This window comes from Hippopotamus amphibius, chromosome 2 (assembly GCF_030028045.1).
Source record: "Hippopotamus amphibius kiboko isolate mHipAmp2 chromosome 2, mHipAmp2.hap2, whole genome shotgun sequence".
Taxonomy (NCBI): Eukaryota; Metazoa; Chordata; class Mammalia; order Artiodactyla; family Hippopotamidae; genus Hippopotamus; species Hippopotamus amphibius.
The window spans coordinates 120,640,106-120,645,474 of record NC_080187.1 but is presented as its reverse complement, the minus strand read 5'-3'; positions in this window follow the sequence as shown (position 1 = coordinate 120,645,474).

The following is a 5,369-nucleotide window of genomic DNA, read 5'->3' as shown; positions in this document are numbered from 1 at the left end:
CTTTTAACCCTTAGTGACTGTCTGCTTCACCTGCCATGTCCCTTCTCAGCCCTTGTCATCCTAATGGTTAGAGGTCTGTTTTGCAGACTTCAAGCTGCTGTGCATTGTGGTGTGTATTACAGCAGAGTGACATGTAGGTTCTCTGAAAACTTTGTCATCCAGGCCCAAATGGGGGCCTTTCGATCACTTATTCTTTGACATAAGAACTGTATCACATTTATTATATGATTCATTCCTTAATGAACCCATTTGACATTTCTAATGTGTGCCTGTGTTATACCCGCCCCAAACCACCCATTTCCAAAATAGAAAACATGTGCATTGGTATCTCAATTTTCTTATATTTTTTCTGCTTTACTCTATCAACCAACTCTCTTCACTGTCACATTTCTCTACTCCATCCCTTAATTGTCTGTTTTCATCCTTCATTCTCTTTTTTTTAGCTCTTTATTGGAATACAATTGCTTTACACTGTTGTGCCAGTTTTTGCTGTACACCAAAGTGAGTCAGCTCTATTTATACATATATCCCCATATTCCCTCCCTCCCATGACTTCCTCCCACCCTCCCTATCTCACCCCTCTAAGTCATCACCCATCATTGAGCTGATCTCCCTCTGATATGCAGCAGCTTTCCACTAGCTATCTATTTTACATTTGGTAGTGTATATATGTCAGTGTTACTCTCTCACACTCCTCTTTTGCCTTCTCTGGTCCACAGCTGATTGTCCTACTATCTCCATGATTGCCTCCTTTGCTTCCTTTCACACTGTCAGTATGACATTCTACATGGTTGGATCCTCGCTTTTTATCCTTTTTCTTTTTTTCCTCTATACTCTTTCCCTTAGAGAATTATTTACTCTTATACATTCATTTATTGCTCTTAAATGGATTACAATATAACTGTATCTTGAGTCTATGCTTCTTTCCATGTATCCTGCCCCGCATTTCAACCTGGACATGTCATTAACACCTGAAATTCCAGTTGCTTAATATAAAGGTGATAATCTATTTTCTCCACCCTCACAAAATTTATGTCCAACAACCCTTATTTTAAAAATGAATGTACTATTGTCCTATTCTTGCACCAGTCTTGGTGTTGTCTTTAACTTCACTCTCTTTCATGTTCACACCAACTTTAATCCGTCACCAAATCTCTTGGGTTTTTACTTCCCAACGTGTCTTTCTTCTGAACCTGTACTCTTGCAGACAAAACTGAGTAGTGCTTGTGCATCTGCATGGCTTCCCAGGTCTGCTTTATTTCATCATTCTCTGAAGAGGAATCCCTACCTCCACTGCTTTTCTCCTCCAATTGACCTATCACAGTTATGGGTGGAGTATCTTCCTTAATAACTGCTTAGCCGATATTTTAGACCCTATGTCTGTGTATTGTAATATTTACCATCTCTTAAAGCTACACACAAGCATCTCATTTGCAGTGCTGCCTTTTCTCATCACTGTACTTACTTTTTTCTACTCTTCTCATACACTAGAGGGGCTGTTCCACTTCTGTGACCTGCATCACACAATGATGTATATTTATATATGTCTTAGATAAGGGGTGAATGTGTATGATATTGGTCTTTCATGAGATCTGGCACATAAAAGGAAATCTCTTTAAAATTAATAAAATGAATAAGTGAAAAATTACAGATGGGACTAGGACATAATTAAGATTTTGTTCTTGAACAACCATATGACTTTATAATGTGCCTCAACTGCCTCTGTTTTCTCCACTTGCACAGTTAAAGTGGAGGTCAAAGTAAAGAATTCAATATGCCACATGAAAAAGGCAGTTTGGAGAAAATTTTATTTCCCTAAACATCTGGTATTGTGTAGTTCGGCTTCCTTACCTCAGCAGATCAATACATATTTGCTCCTGGATAGGCAAAGCTCTCAGAAATCCCTCAAAGCACCTGCCCTTGCCCTTTCTTCCTTCTTGCCTCCCTCTTACCCTTAAAGACAAGGGACATATCCTGTGCTGTCAGAGCTGATCAGAAAAAACTTAATGTTTTTAATGTGGGGAATTGAAATGTATGGCTTTGGGTTGTGGGGATGACAGGAGTGAAAGGGCACTGCCTGATCAGGGCACAAAGCTTCTTCCTGTACCCCTCAGGCAGTCTTTGATTAATATCTCCCCTGAGGAGTAAAATTATTTGGGAAATATACTTATGTGATTGGGTGCAAGTGTAGACATAAAAACTTTTCCTAAACAAGGTCTAGTTTCAATACTTTAGAATGATGAAGGATTCAAATGTCATAAGTAATTTTCTGTACTTGAAAGTCACTTATGTAAATAGTCCTTACTATATATAACAGGCACTATTTATTGTGCCACACTATGTGCTAGGTACTGAGGTGGGTGTGTTCACATACATGTCATTTACTTCTCACAACACCTGAAAGGGAGGTATTATTATCTCCATGTTAATAATGAGAAAACTGAAGCTCAGAGATGTCAAGTAACTTCATCATGCTCACACAGCAAGTGAGTGGCTGAGCCTTGATAAAAGAAATAAAAGAAGCCTGATTGACATTAAAGCCCAAGCTATTAACCATTCTACGGTGACGTGTGAAAGAAAATCTATGAATTTTTGTGGTTCCATATAAATTTAAGATTTATTTGATCTAATTCTGTGAAAAATATCTTGGCTATTTTGATAGGGATTGCATTGTCTGTAGATTTCTTTTGGTAGGATGGACCTTTTAACAATTTTATTCTTTCAGTCCAAGAGCATGGAATCTCTTCCCATTTCTTTGTATCATCTTCAGTATTCTTCATCAGTGTTTTCTAGTTTTCAGACCATGGGTCTTTCACCTCCTTGGTTAAATATATTCCAGGCATGTTATTTATTTATCTATTTTTTCTTTAAGAACTTTTATTGAGATACAATTAACATACAATAAACTGCATATATTTAAATTGTACAATTTCATTGTTTTTATTAGTAATGTATATATGGCTATCTCAATCTCCCAATTCATTCCCTCCCAACTCTCTGCATTTTCCCCACTTGGTGTCCATATGTTTGTTCTCTACATCTCTGTCTCTATTTCTGCCTTGCATACTGGTTGACCCATACCATTTTTCTATATTACGCATATATGTGTTAATATACGATATTTGTTTCTCTCTTTCTAACTCACTTCACTCTGTATGACAGTCTCTAGGTCCATCCATGTCTCTAAAAATGTCCCAGTTTCATTGCTTTTTATAGCTGAGTAATATTCCATTGTATGTATGTACCACATCTTCTTTATCCATTCATCTGTTGATGGACATTAAGGTTGCTTCCATGTCCTGGCTATTGTAAATAGTGCTGCAATGAACATTGGAGTGCATGTGTCTTTTTGAATTATGGTGTTCTCTGGGTATATGCCCAGCAGTGGGATTGCTGGGTCATATGGAAACTCTAGTTTTAGTTTTACAAGGAACCTCCATACTGTTCTCCATAGTGGTTGTACCAATCTGCATTCCCACCAACTGTGCAAGAAGGTTCCCTTTTCTCCACACCCTCTCCAGCATTTACTGTTTTTAGATTTTCTGATGATGCCCATTCTAACCGGTGTTTGGTGATACCTCATTGTAGTTTTGATTTGCACTTCTGTAATTATTAGTGATGTTGAGCAGCTTTTCATGTGCCTCTTGGCCATCCATATGTCTGCTTTGGAGAAATGACTATTTAGGTCTCCTGCCCATCTTTTGATTGGATTGTTGTTTGTTTGTATTGATGTGCTCCTATATTGGGTGCATATATATTTATAATTGTTATTTCCTCTCCTTGGATTGATCCCTTGATCTTTATGTAGTGTCCTTTCTTGTTTCTTGTAGCATTTGTTATTTTAAAGTCTGTTTTACCTGATATGAGTATCACTACTCCAGCTTTCTTTTGACTTCCATTTGCATGGAATATCTTTGTCCATCCACTCACTTTCAGTCTGTATGTGTCCCTAGGTCTGAAGTGGGTCTCTTGTAGACAGCATATATATGGGTCTTGTTTTTGTATCCATTCAGCCAGTCTGTGTCTTTTGGTTGGTACATTTAGTCTATTTATGTTCAAGGTAATTATTGAAATGTATGTTCCAATTACCATTTTCTTAATTGTTTTGTTTGTGTTTTTTGTAGGTCCTTTTCTTCTTTTATGTTTCCCACTTAGAGAAGTTCCTTTAGCATTTGTTGTAAGCCTGATTTGGTGGTGCTGAATTCTCTTAGCTGTTGTTTGTCTGTAAAGCTTTTGATTTCTCCATTGAATCTGAATGAGATCCTTGCTGGGTAGAGTATTCTTGGTTGTAGGTTTGTACCTTTCATTGCTTTAAATATATAGTGTCACTCCCTTCTGGCTTGCATGGTTTCTGTTGAGAAATCAGCTGTTAACTTTATGGGAGTTCCCATGTATGTTACTTGCTGTTTTTCCCTTGTTGCTTTTATTTTTTGTTGTTGTTGTTTCATTCTGTTCCCTTATTTGCTTTTTAATTTTTCTCTGTCTTTAATTTTTGTCAAGTTGACTACTATGTGTCTTGGCGTGTTTCTCCATGGGTGTATCCTGCCTGGGACTCTCTGTGCTTCCTGGATGCGGGTGGCTATTTCCTTTCCTATGTTAGGGAAGTTTTTGACTATAATCTCTTCCAATATTTTCTCAGGTCCTTTCTCTCTCTCTTCTCCTTCTGGGACCCCTATAATGAGAATGTTGGTGCATTTAACATTGTCCCAGAGGTCTCTTAGGCTGTCTCAAGTTCTTTTCATTCCTTTATCTTTATTGTTTTCCACATCAATGATTTTCACCATTCTGCCTTCCAAGTCCCTTATTCGCCCTTCTGCCTCAGTTAATCTGCTATTGGTTCCTTCTAGGGTATTTTTCATTTTAGTTATTGTGTTGCATATCTCTGTTTGTTTGTTCTTTAATTCTTCTAGGTCTTTGGTAAACTTTTCTTGCATCTTTTTGATTTTTGCATCCAGTATTTTTTCAAAGTCCTGGATCATCTTCACCATCATTATTCTGAATTCTTCTGAAAGGATGCCTATCTCCACTTCATTTATTTGTTTTTCTGGTGTTTTATCTTGTCCCTTCATCTGGTACAAAGTCCTCTGCCTTTTCATTTTCTCTATCATTCTGTGCCTGTGGTTTTCAGTTCCACAGAATGAAATACTGCTGATACTGCTTGGTACTGGTCTCTGCCCTCTTGCGGAGGAAGCTATCTAAGAGGCTCCTGCGTGCTTCCTGATCGGAGGGAATGATGGTCAGTAGGGCTGGGTGGGCAGAGCTCAGTAAAACTTTAATCTGCTTGTCTGCCAATGGGTGGGGCTGTGTTCCCACCCTGTTGGTTGTTTGGCCTGAGGCTACCCAGCACTGGAGCTTAGAGGCTCTTTGCT